This window comes from Cyanistes caeruleus, chromosome 20 (assembly GCF_971803275.1).
Source record: "Cyanistes caeruleus chromosome 20, bCyaCae1.hap1.1, whole genome shotgun sequence".
In the NCBI taxonomy this organism is placed as follows: domain Eukaryota; kingdom Metazoa; phylum Chordata; class Aves; order Passeriformes; family Paridae; genus Cyanistes; species Cyanistes caeruleus.
This window is the reverse complement of record NC_141720.1, coordinates 5,894,512-5,907,876: the sequence shown is the minus strand read 5'-3', so window position 1 is coordinate 5,907,876 and position 13,365 is coordinate 5,894,512. Positions and strand designations below refer to the sequence as shown.

Below are 13,365 nucleotides of genomic sequence, written 5' to 3'. Positions count from 1 at the left end.
AGACTGTCCACTGGTACAGAAAGTGCACCTAATCCTGCCTACTGCTCCTGAGGAGCCCACAAGGGCAGGACACACCCACACAAGCACAAACTGTTCTCACGCACTGCACCACACCTTAGGTCTGACAGGTGAAAGTAAAGACTCTTCCATCACTAAAAATAAACACCACTGCATCTGAAAGTCCCTTAGTCCTGACACTTCCACCAACACAGACTTTTAAAAGTCATCACAGCCATGATACCCATATAACCAGGTGAGACACAGCAAGACCAGCATAGGTGAAATACCTGTGCTGCCAGTGCCAGAACCCAAACATAAGGCTCCAAATCATTAGCTGTAGTTTATCTTGGAGAGCACTACCCATCCAAGGCCATCACTGGCCACTGGAGAATGCTTCTCTGTCAAACATTTCACAAATCATTCACCAGGTCCCAAGCTCAGCAACTTACTCTATCTCTCAGAAATGAACATAAATTTCATTGCAAACAATCAGAGAGAAAAGCAGAGATGTCACAGTTCCAAGAGATGAAATCAGAGCAAAGCTGGCAGTCCTTTGGGTTAACAGTCCTTTTTTCAGGAACAGAAACAGCTCTTTCCACACAAATGCCATCAGCTGTTGAGTAAGCTGCTCTGTTTTCTCTGCAGTCTCAAGAAGGATCACACTGGAATAGAGATGTGGATGTCATCTGTGCCAGATGAGCCTCACAACAAAATCTCGACTCTGGTAACACCTCTCCACTCTCTCAGGTTGTTTGCTGACTTTGGGGCCCTCAGCTCCCACTCAGGTTATGCACAGAAGGTTTTCTTTATGAAGAGGTAAAACCCAATGCTATTGATCATCAGGCAGCAAATGTCAATCCCTTGCTGCACAAACAAGGGAGAGGTTCCTTTACATCCCTGCTGAGCAGATCCCTCTGGCCTTGTTCCTCCCCAAGGCACTGCTGGGAGCTCCCCTGGCAGGTACATGCTGCAGGGTACAAAGCTGGCCTGGCAAGAGCTGAATAGCCCTTTATCAGATTCCTCCCAATTCCCACAGCCACATCAAGACTGATGCAGCTGGTTCAAGACATTAATAAGACAACAAACAGTCCAGACAAGCCTCCAGCTCATAAACACTGCAAAGGCTGAAGCTTCCAAGGAAGTCTTCCTCCAGGTTCCCCAATCTGAACAGCACTAGGGCAATGCAGCATTGCACAGCAACTCTCCTTACAGGAAGCCTATTCATGGGAGCCATTTGCAGGACAAATGAGTGCCAAGGATGTTAAGAGAAATGTGATGGGAAAGGGACACAGGTACAAAGAGATAAGAAAGCACCTTACATGTGTTGTGATTCAGTACTCTGAAGAAACAAGCTTTAGACAGCTTTAGGAAGCTTTAGCTTTTCTGGAGAACTAAGCAACTCGGACTATGCCCAGGACATCTGGACTAGGCTGAGCCACACAAGAAGGGAAAACATATCACAGATGCTTTAATTTACATAGATATTTGCAGTGCATAACTGACAAGGTGTGTAAGCATCATCACTTCTATTTTCCAGATAGGAAAACGACACCGCAGAACTCTGCAGCTATGCTAAGTGGCAGAGCAAGAAACAGAACCTTCCTCTCCCATTTTCTGGGGCTAAAAACCGCCCTCTGAATCACAATGCCTGCCTGACGCTGTGAGGCCAGCAGCAGCATGAAGCCCTGCTCCAGAGGAGCTCTGGGAGGAGCAGGTCCTTGCATGCTGGGATGGGGAATGCCACAAACACCTCCTAAATGAACCCCCCCCATACACTGCTTTCACTGCAGTAGGATCACAGGCCTCATTAGAGGCAACACTTAGCTCAGATGCAGAACACTAACACCAGAATAACACTCAAGATCATATGAATCTGGTTCTGAATGACAGTTTTTAAAGCTTGGTTATTTCAATAAAAGATAAAACCATAGTTATTATTGTAGCCAAAGAAGGAGCACCTCTTGAACATGTCCCTACTCCCCTGCCTGCTTCACAGCCCACTCCCAATTCTGAACAAGATCACTCGAGGCTTTTGTACAGTCTCCCAGCCCACATACAGGTAGGAAGAACTGAAGAACTCACCCTCCAGCAGAACTCTTCCCAAAAAATCACTATATTCCCACACAATAAGTGCCTGGGGGAGGCAAAGTTCCAGCGCAAGCTCTTCAAATCTGTCTCTATTCATTCTGTGGAGCACCTCACTACAATTCCCATTTAAATGTCTCAATGGCTACCAGGGCAGGATTCCTACACCAAACCTCTTGAATAAGGTTGCTAACTGCACCAATACTCAGTAGTTTACTCCTCTTAAGTGCTATGAACCTGAAATCCAAGGGCTATTTAGGATGCTCCCAACAGCTAACTGAAGCCTGGCAGACATCTGAGATACCACAATCCAACAGAGTGGGCCTCTTAGCCAGATCCTGGATGGTTGTTAGCAAGTCATTACTTTCTTCCTGGTTATTTTACCCAGTATTTCTTCACACTAAAACCTGGCTCAGCTGCCCATTTCAAACCTGATCATTATCTCTTCCCTTTCACCCAAGGTATGACTTTTCATCAGTCCCCCACAAATTAATACCTGCAGTCTCCTAAAGAAGGAAGAGTGAGCTCATCCCCCAATTCCATCACTTCTCACCTTTTCACCCTTTCCAGCATACTAACACTCTCCTGAAAATTTAAGTGCTGGAATCAAAACACAGGCATTGTATTTTGGCTGCAAGTTAAATAGCTCCCTGCAGAACTGCACATACACCTTCTGTCCCCACACACCCCACAGCACTGCAGGACAAGCAGCTTCACAACCAATGCCACAGGGAATTCCAGAACAACACAGGGTTACTCAAGCAGCCTCCAGTCCACTTTAGTTATTGTCCAAATGCTCCCAGATAAAAAACAGATCAGGATTTAACAGCTATACAGATCAGTATCTGAACAGCTTTGCTCTGAAATAAACAGCTTCCAAGCTTCAACTGCTTTTGCAGTTCTTTTGTTACTTTTGCACAAGAATTAAGTGTGCATGCAGGGAACATCCTGAATTCTAGTTAAAAGTTACTAACAGAACATGAGCCAAAACTGCGTTTCAGTGAGGCTGAATATAATGCAATGTCCTGCTTTAGCCCCATTTTATCCTTGCAGGGGAAGAAAAAACTCCTTACCAACACAGATGTGTGCAAAACCCACCCTCAGAGGGTGTTTTCCCTTCAGTAACGAAGTAACTTAATTTCAAAAGTTAGAAAAGGCTGTTCCGTGAAAAGGCTGTGATGGGGAAGGCTGCAGCTCCCAGCCTTTACCTGTTTTCTGTGCTCTCACCTCATTGTCTGATACCTGACAGAACCATGGCCGTATTTCTTCTGCTCCAAATGAGAAATTAGTGATAAGGAGCTGTGAAATTATCGACCTATTAGGAGAATGAATCAGTGACATTCGAAAAGCAAAACCCACTTAACAAGGCAGGATGAGCTTAAGAGCAAGGTCTGATACTGAGACAACAACACAGTGCCAAGCTGCAGAATAACTGAGGAATGTAGTGAAAATAAATAGGGAACCAAAATGTCCAGCCCTTGGAATAAACCCTCTCCCTCTTCTAAAGTTACCATCCTGTATCACTAAGTTCCTCCTGCTCATACTGCTTCTATTACTCCAAAATGAAAATACACAATTCTAAGTGGAAATGCCACTTGATCAAAATCTCTTTGTAGATTACCATCATAAATGAAAAAAATTAATACAAAATGTTTACTATTACTTCCAGCAGCATTTAAACCTAGCCCAGCTTACCCCTAAATACTTTCAATTACTCAGGTAAGCATAGTGAAGGCCTTGAGCAGGAAGCACTCTTGAACAGGCAGGTAATTCTGTACTGGACCAGCTCACAGGCTGCACTGCACATCTCAGGGTCCTTGTTTTCCTCAGCCACACCTCAGGTGTGATCCCAGCAGGAGAGGAGGCCACACACACACAGCATTGAGGGTTGTCTGTCCTGTACCATCACTCAGGTACCACGGGGAGCTGCGTCACACAAACACAGCCTTTAATGCCACCACTACCTTTAGGAGGTTGTTCAAATGAATTAGCCTTTGAAGTCAGGCTTTACTCAAAGCTTTATTAAAATGTTTTATTAAGATGTCACTATAAAGTGAAATAACTCTAATACAAAGTATTTAGGAATATTACTCACTTATTGAAACAAAAATACTTTCAAACCCTGCATGTCCCTTCCAGCATCTTTAAGGACTATTTACTCGCTTTTCCAGTTCCAGCCAGCTGGCTGAGCTGCCCTTTTAAGCTCTCATGCACACACAGAAAAAAGAAATCTCAGAGTGCATCCCAAAAATGCACTGTAAGACCAAAGAAAAAAATAGTCCGAATTTAGAAAAAACAATGCACCAAGGCGCTACACAGTGACAAATTTGGAAACCCACACCAAATAAGTGGTTTAATTTCTCCTTTTTTAAAGGAAGGCATCTATCAAATCATGCAAAAATTTGTTTTCTTAACAGTGGAGACTGCTGAAAGCATTCTCAAATGTGTGATACCTAGTTTACTCAACCATGCAGAAAAGCAGACCAGACTAATGAACAAAAAAAAAAAAGGGAATCAACTTGTACTCAAGGCATTCAAAAAATACAGCTAACAGCAGATGTACTCACACTGGCTTGTGAAAACAACAAAGCAGCAACACTAAACAGTATCTGCAATTTTTCTGAGTATGATTTTTATCTGAACTTTAAAATTTTAACAAGAAAAACATCCTGGGAGAGGTGTTGGTTATTGTAACCTCAAAATATTCTGCTAACTAGGAAAAACTTCTTAAGCCAGAGACCCAAAAGAAACCATGATGAACCCACAAAGATCTCATGGACCAGATAAGCTTCTGATAAAACCTAGGCTCATTTACAATGCTTCACTGAGAGTGAAAAATGCATGTAACTATCACATATTTTCAGTCAGAAATCAGCCTGGAAAAATCACTTTCCATCCTCTCTTTAAATTCCATTTTCAGAATATGGTCTTAGCCTCCCTACCTCTTTCAGGTGGCTTTACTCCCCAGTCTCTAGCTCAGAGCACTAGTTTTTGGAACACTGGGGTTTCACTACCCAAGTGAGCACTGAACATGGAAAAGGCAAGTACAAAAGTAACATCCTGGCCAGTTTATATCTGAGAAACCTACTCAGCAGGAGTTGATTCTCCAAACTTGGGCTCTCCAAGACAGGGACCAGCTATTTATCCATCATGGAAGAGCTCATTCCAGTGGAGGTCTCAAGTGAATCTGTAAGACAAGACTTAACAAAACCAAAACCTCCACTGTAAACCTGGATTCAGTGCTAGAAGGAGTGGGATGCCTTCCCCCCTAGGAGATGATGCAGACACTGCAACGTGCTTACACTTTATACCTGTTCCTAGAAAGAAAGAAAACTACTGAATTACTAAACGTTGCTGTTTATTGTACCTTATAACCCCAAATACCAGTAACATCAATATAGATGATTCAGTGCGTATCTCACCCTTTACACACCCAGAAGACAGAAACCAAACAAAACAACTTTCCTAACAAACCCCACAATTCCGAGTTCATTCAAACCCCTTAAGGGAACTTTCACTTTGGAAATGAGGGGTTTTTTTGTAAAGATAAAACCCTCCAAATTCACAACCAACACGACCAAAACCACCCCCCGGAGAAGATGCTCAGCACGTGTCCCAGGACCCGCATTAGGGTTTCCCCAGCTTGCAGCACAGCTGCTCCCACACAAAAATGAGAAACTCCTTCTCGGAGAAAAAAAAAAAAGAAAAAAAAAGAAAAAGAAAAAAAAAAAAAAAGCCTTAAAACATCTTTCCAAACCTACCAAACGAGCTCGCCCAGCGCACAAACTCCATCCTCGCTCCCCCCCCGCCCCAGCTGCATTTCGGCCTCAGCGGCCCTTTTGTAGCTCCCGCACAATAACAAACCGGCCGAGCCTTCTGGATGCCACCCCCCCTCCCTTGTTTTGCTGAGACACACACACACACGGCGCGACAAAAATATCTTTATGTCACACTCCAGACGACGAAAAAAAAACAACCTGCCTTTGCGGCGAGGAGCCCCCCGCCCCAGCTGCACCCGCCGGGGAGCGCAGCGGGGCGGGGGCGGTTCGGCCCGAGGGGCCGGAGCCCGGACAAGGGGCCCCGAGCCCGGGCGGCCCCGCCAGCGCCACCGGGAATGGGCCCGGCCAGGCCCCGCGGCGGCCCCGTCCCCGCAAGGAGAAGGGGGGCGGTTCACACAATAAACACCGGAGGCTACAGCAGCGCGAAATCGGGGTGAGTCTCCCCCCAACCCGCCCGGGGGACCCGCCCGAGCCGGGAGGCCGCGGGGTGCCGCAGCCGCTGGCTCCGGCTCCATTTTAGCGCTGCCTCGTCCCACCTTCCCTCTCCTTCCCCTTCCTCCTCCCCCCCGGCCCCACTCACCGCCCCGAATATCCGCGGCCGCCGCCGCCGCCGGCCCCCGATACCCACCTGTGGTGGTGGTGGGGAGCCGGGGGTGCCTGCGGAGCCGGGTGCGGAGGACCGATGGGCGCGGGGCGCGGCGGATGGCGGCGGATTGCGCGGGGCGGCGGCGGCAGCTGCAGCCGATCCGGGCACTCGCTGCCTCCTCCTCCTCCCGTGCCGGCCCGGCCCCGCCGCGCAGCGCCACCTGCAGGGCGCCGCCGGCACCGCGGGGGCGGCGCTGAGGGGGAGCTCCCTCAGAGGGACAGGGGCTGCTGGAGAGGGTCCTGCGGAGGCCACAGGGAGGATCTGGGGGCTGCAGCACCTCTCTGATGAGGAGACACTGCGGGAGCTGGGCCGGGTATGTCTGGAGAAGGGGAGGCTGAGGGGGGATCTCAGCAATCCATGGAAATATCTCCCCGCTGAGTCTGAGGATGGTGTCAGACTCTCTTCAGTGCCCGGTGACAGGATGAGGAGCAATGGCCATAAACTAAAAGACAGAAAGTTCCCCCTCAACATGAGGAAGAACTTCTTTAGGTTGAGGGTGGCAGAGCTCTGGAACAGGTGCCCAGGGAGGGCGTGGAGTCTCCCACTCTGGAGACATTCCAAACCCACCTGGGCACCTTCCTTTGTCACCTGCTCCAGGTGATCCTGCATTGATCTCCAGAGGTCCCTTCCAACCTCAGTTAATCTGTGATTCTGTGAGCTCCCCTCAGAGGGACACGGAGCTGCTGGAGTGGGTCCAGGGCAAGGGCAACAAGGATGATTGCAGCACTGGAGCATCTATTTTATAAAGCAGGGGTGGTCACTGCATGGTGCACAGCTACAACCACCCCAAGCTTGAACCCCCTGTGCCAGGGACGATGTCTCCAAGGGGGTACTGGAAGTTTTTTCCCTCACATTTTTATGACCCCAGAGCCAAAGGGCAATGACAGGAACATGGGGTGATGACAGGCCCATGAGGATTCCTGTCCAGCCTGAGGGGTCCAGAAAACACCACTGAAGGCTTCCTGCTGTTGCCCCGTGGTTCCATGGGCAGCAGGTTCAAAGGCAACCTGGAGGAGCTGCCCCTTGGAAGGACTTCAGTCCAGAAATATCTTTTAATTTGTTCTCTCACTAAGGATGATGGAAATGAATGCAGTAGAGTGAGGCAATCGTTCCTCTCCCGAAACACTCAACAGAGCCATAAAATGCCAATTGCCTCATCGGCAAACACAGTCCCTGCTTAGACAAAAAGAGCTTCAGGTCAACACAAACTGAGCAGCAGCACTGGCAAGAAATTTGTACTAAAGATAGTGTTGTAGAAGTTACTGCAAATTGCAGTTCCTCTGCCCAGTGGATCTTTTTTAGTTTTGGAGATGTAGTCTCCTTGCATCTAAGGACAGAGCAGCCTCCCTTTAATTCTCCTTCCCTGTCCTGTAAGACACACAGGTGTCCATCAGTGTGACATTTGGTGACAGAAGGCCAGAGGGGAGGTACACACATGCATTTATTTCTTAGGGGCTGTCCAGCAGTTCAGAAAAATTGTTCACTCACACACACATATATATATATATATTTATATATGGGACAAGCACCTGGGCAATTGCTGGTGTCATGCAAATGCACTCTTTAGCTTATTCATGGGTCACCAGTCATATGCTGTCATCCCACATGCCCTTGCCCATGAAGGGAAGGTGGCTTTAGAGGAATTTTGCAGCACATTTCCTCAGTGCAGGCAATGCCTCAGCAGGAACAGTTCCCATCTCTCTCCACATTACAGGAACAGCATAAGGCCAGGCACCCAGATCACTGCTCATGAGAGATATGTCTGATCTCAAACAGCCATCAAGAGTAATGCAGAGGGAAGAAATGCATGAACAGCTTTCTGGACCATATGGGATGTTCCTACAGTTGATCTACACTGCTATTGAAGTTGCCAGGCACTGAGCTACCAAGAGATGCACCAGTGCTGCTGAAAGCCATCGTCTGGTTGTCAGATGTCCTTTTCTGCGTATCAAGGTATTACACCACTCCTGCCCCCTTGGTGTCCCATTTCATCTTTCTAGAAGAGTTTTTTTGCTTGTCCAGAGACAGGAGGCCAATGCCCTCCACTTCTTTCCCTACTGGACCCCACCCTCCTTCCCAACATTCCCAAACTCCTGCTCTCACCAACTCGCTGGCAGCTGGGACATTAGTCTGGTCCACTTAATTTTTTCTTTCTCCATTGGTCAGAGAAGTACACACACATACAAGCAGCTCTTCTAACCTGCTTTCTGCCCATGCAAACCTCACTGTCCTCCACGGGAGCAGCTACAGGTGCACAGTCACAGGAAGCCACCCAAAGGCATTACCATTTCCCTTAGGGAGATCAGGAATGTGGGATCCCCTCACTTTCAGTGACTCATGCAGACACTGACAACCCCCACCATCAGCAGGTGACTCACACAGGTTTGTCCAGGTCAGCACTATCCACACCTGCTGCTGTAATAAGCAGTTCTCTGAAGGTCTCCCATGCATCTCCAAGGCAATGATCCAAGGCCAAGGGAATAGACGCAGCAATTAATGAAAAAATTAATGTAAACTGTTGTGGCGATCAAAAGGCCAAAGTAAACAAATGAAAAACAATTGTACATTCATTACCGGGTGTGTACACTGCAGTGCCCATGAGCTCCTGGCTTTTCCACCTGTCCCCAGCAGTGTGCCAGAGCCAGCTCTGGAATTCTGCGAGTCTGGCTCAGGACTGCATCAGGGCTGGATTTTCCACCCCCTCGCTGTTCAAAGCTGGGCACCATCTGGATAGTCAGAGGACATTTCTTGTCTCTACCACCACAGGAGAGAGTGTGGCTCCTTTACATCCTGGTTAACTACATGTGGTCCATGGGGACACCCATGGATCAGACCTTAGCATAAAGTGAGGAATTTCTTCTGGTGCTCTTTAAAAGACCTGCACCACCTCTCACCAGCATATGTATAAATCAAAACAACTGGTTTGAGAGCTGTGAGAGCTGGTAGGATTAGACCCACAACATAGAGAGAGGAGCATCAACAATGAGAAGTGGTTTGGGCAGAGACTGAAGAACAGGTTTCATCTGGATGAAATTCAGTGCATAGCTCTATGCATGATCTATTCTGGAAAAACAACTCACCCACTCTGATTTTTCACCTGTTCAGAGTCCTTAACAAATTTTCCCCTGGACATGAGAGTCAAGCTCAGGAGTGTTCTGCTTCTTCCTTTCAGGACTAATTACAAGAGAGAGCAGAAATTCTGCTGTGTGCTTCATCCTTCCACTAGTGAGAAATCTGCCAAACACAAAATACCCATTACAGAGGACTTACAGCCCTAGTATAGGATATACATCTACAAAAATGTCTTCTGATATAAGGCCTCCTAGAAATAATAGAATTTCTATTATATTCTACAGCTTCTACAAAAATTTGCTCTGAATCCATCAATCCCTGCCCCTGTCTTGCACTGAGCAGGGTGATTTACAGGCTCAATGCTCCTGTGCCATTTTGCTATCACTTTGTTCAGCTGTAAACGGCAGCCTGCTCCACAGGACAGGGCCTTACTGCCCTCACAGTCATTCACAAAACCTCCACAACACACTTGGAAAAAGCAAAGTGATCCTTCTCTGTTCCACATCCAGAGGCCATTTGGCACCACAAAGTACACATTTATCTTAGAGGGTCAGGTCACAGTCCTTCCAGTTTTCCATCTGTCTCAGGCAGCAGCCAACATCAGCTGTTGCAGGAGAAACACTCAATGGTCAGTTGTGGAATAACCTGTCCACAGGAGAATATGCTTTATTATTCCATGAGGTAGGACCTGTTTATGCCCTGAAGCATGAAAATCATTTCAAATTCAGTTGTGTCTAAATCAAGAATGCCTCGTGCCTGCACTGACTTCATTAACTCATCTGAGACAGCTACTGGGAAATTGAAACCTACAACTAAGTGAGCAGGGCCTTAGGACCCAAAACCCAGTCAGCAAGAACATCAATAGAGTTGAGCTGTCATATTTGAGAGGTGGGAGAGAAGACATGAGTAGTTCTGACAGCTCTCTCTAATCCCACGTATGAGGCTGTGTTATCCAAATATAAGGAAATGTTTTGAAAGCCAGACCTCAAGTAGAACAAAGGGACATTGGGTCTCACATATAAAAGATTTTTCCCCCTCTTAAATAAGACCTAATATCAATAGAGATGCTTTTTAAGAAGAAAGAGGTATTCTGATGAGAGAGGAAGCTGGAGTCTCTCACCTGTCTAAGCTGAAATAGAGTATGAAATACTGGGAATGGGAAAATAATATGACAACTCAGGAATCCTGGCCTTTATTCCAAACTGGGTTACTTGTAATAATTGTGTTACTTACTAGCTGCTGGATCAGGTAGAGGCTGTTGATTTTTATTCCTTTGCAGCCCATGGGAATTGCAGACTCTGTATGAAAACAAGAGGCCATGGAAATGTTTGTTTGCCAGGCTATTGTTTGTCCTTTTAAAGGCTGCAGACCCACTCCATTCTTCATGAGAAAATGCTGTCTGCCTGAAGGACAAACCAAACTTACTATTTAAGGCACTAAAAATGGAAATCATTTAAAACAGAGCTGATTAAAAGGAAGAAACTATTCTTCCAATGAGAAGAGAAATGAATTGCTTTCAGCTGGCCTGAGCACTGAGCTTTGCTTGCAACAAAAAACAAATACCAGTTGCCTGATAGTGCAAGTATTTTGGAGGCACTTCATTGACCATGACTTCAGTTTTTCCTTGTGCATGACTGCAAAACAAGTCTACTGCTCCTGCTCATCCTGGCTTGGTGATTTTTTCCTTTGGCTGGGCTGTTCAGAAGACAGCAAGGCTATCCTTTAGGCAGATTTTAAAGCCCAGCCTTGCTATACCCACTTGGAAACCCTCACACAACCTTGGTTACTTAAATAAAAGGAGGTTCAAGAAAAAAAAAATCAAGAAACAGCACACACCTTTCTTACAATGTGACAGCTTGTGTTCTTCAAATGAGTCCAAAGATTGTTGGTGACATGATGAGTTTTCAGCACATTCAGAAAAGAGGGGAAATGGGGAGATGGAAGTGCAAGCACTAAAGTTTTGTCAAGCAAAGATTTGGGTGTCTTGTCAATACAACACACTTCCAAAACACGCAGAAAAACACTTATAGAAGCACCTGGGGTTTTTTCAGTTAGCACCTCTGTTTGCTTTATCAAAGCCCCCTTCATCAAAGAGGTTGAAAAAAAACCATCCAAGACAAATAAGGGGATCCAGTTATTCAACATAGGGTCCTAGAAGGTGTATCTCAAAACACAAGGAATATTTCTGAGGAAGGCAAAACATTCCTTTATTAGATCAACCTGACTCTTATGACAATTCATAATATGAATATATCAAACTTCTTTCACTCTAAATCTGAAGATCAGTCCAGATTTAAACTACAAAATAATTTTGTTTCCTGCCTTGAAACTCTCATAATGACTATAGTTGTGATCAGGATGTGAGTTCAAGGACACAATGGGTTCATAGTTTCAACCTTCCATCACAACAATCTGATTCCTCCCCTCCATCCAAGGCAAGACAGCGGCTGTTCCACGGTTCAAAAATATCTTGCTTCACTCTGACAAAGGGAACTATCAGCTGCTTCTGGATGCGCTGGAGCTGATGAGAATGGGTGGATTTTGGTAGAGCTTCAGCCCCTGCTGTAAACAGCCAGCTGTCCCTGCTGAGCGTGGCTCTGATCAGTGACAGGATGATCACAGCCCAGCCAGTATGTGAATCCTGCACACGTGCAGAGACAGAAATGGTAACTGCAATTAACAGGCTGCAGGAAGAACTTCCACAGCCCCAAAGCCACCACCGTTGTTTGGAACACTTCTACAGCTACAGCATTTCCTTTGGGAATTAATGAAATAACTCTCTAGTGTTTTTTTCTCATGACTAGATTTGTCCCTTCTGTCTCAGGAGATCACACGTGGTCCCTTTTGAGTTCAGCTTCTTTAATTATTAGCACAATTCCTAATTTCAGTGGATGCTAAAACTACCTCTGCTCAGGGAAAACACAGCATCAGCCCCAAAAAATTCCATCCTGCCTCTCTGTCCCTGTGTCCCTGCTCCCTTCGAGAAGGGCCACATGGCTCGGGGTGTAACTTCCCACGGGACTTTGGTTTGTGCTGGGGGCACAAGGCGCAGCTCCCGGGACTCGGGGGGGTCGCAGGGCCGGGGCCATCGCGGTGCCCGAGGCTGCTCGGGGCTGCCCTCCCAGGGCCGCAATCCGGGGCGGCGGCGACATCCCGCCGTGTCCCCACTAGATGGAGCGACAAACCCAGCCTAGAGCCGCCGGCTCTCCCCGGTGTCCCCGGTCCTGGCTGCTGCGCGCCCCGCTGGTCGGGGGGCTCGAAGGGCTCCCCCATCTCCACCCTCTGTGCCGGGCGGACTGCCCAGGGTCCCCGGGGTACGCTGGGCTCACACCCCCGCTGGTGCTCAAAGAGGTGACCGAGGTGTCGAGTAGATGCTTTGCCATGTGCGAGTGGGTTTTTCTTGATGCTGTGGGCACCTCCACTTTGCTGTTTAGAACACAGGGAGTTGTAATGAACCTGGCTAGCGAGTAGCAGCCCTGGTGAACACAGCCGGACTCACTCCCACACCAAATCACCCTACAGCTTTGCTGAGCCCCTGGGGCCAGGGGTGTTTGTGTTATGTGGTGGGGATGTGGATGTGCTACAGCCCACCCTGGGCACGAGGAGAGCTGGGCAGCTCTGGTCTGTGCTCACCAGGGCTGGCAGGGACCCTCAGGACACTGCCTGTGGCCCGGGTGCTCCCTTTGGAATAGACCAAAGTCAGATTGCATCATCACCACAGTTTTGTTGAATGTGCCATTCTTTCCCCTCAGCTCATCTCCAAGGGATCTGTGGCTCATCTGC

General features: G+C 47.5%; 1 protein-coding gene and 1 long non-coding RNA gene across 22 annotated transcripts in view; one reads left to right on the top strand and one right to left on the bottom strand.

The window, feature by feature from the left end:
• The window catches only part of PRRC2B (proline rich coiled-coil 2B), a 46,533-nt gene extending 39,834 nt beyond the window's left edge, over window positions 1-6,699 (bottom strand). For 4 of the 20 annotated variants that reach the window (XM_086857830.1, XM_086857840.1, XM_086857835.1 and 1 more), the window contains exon 1: window positions 6,445-6,699. The gene's annotated coding sequence lies outside the window, so the exon portion shown is untranslated. Of the gene's footprint in view, window positions 1-5,173; window positions 5,286-6,444 lie in introns of all 20 variants that reach the window. The other 16 variants (XM_086857831.1, XM_086857841.1, XM_086857836.1 and 13 more) reach the window with 6 other exon arrangements.
• The window catches only part of LOC147649706 (uncharacterized), a 26,964-nt gene continuing 19,737 nt past the window's right edge, over window positions 6,139-13,365 (top strand). The window contains exons 1-2 of one of the 2 annotated variants that reach the window (XR_015278115.1): window positions 6,139-6,297; window positions 8,287-8,463. This is a non-coding gene — a long non-coding RNA (uncharacterized LOC147649706). Of the gene's footprint in view, window positions 6,298-6,548; window positions 6,824-8,286; window positions 8,464-13,365 lie in introns of those variants that run through there. The other variant, XR_015278116.1, reaches the window with a different exon arrangement.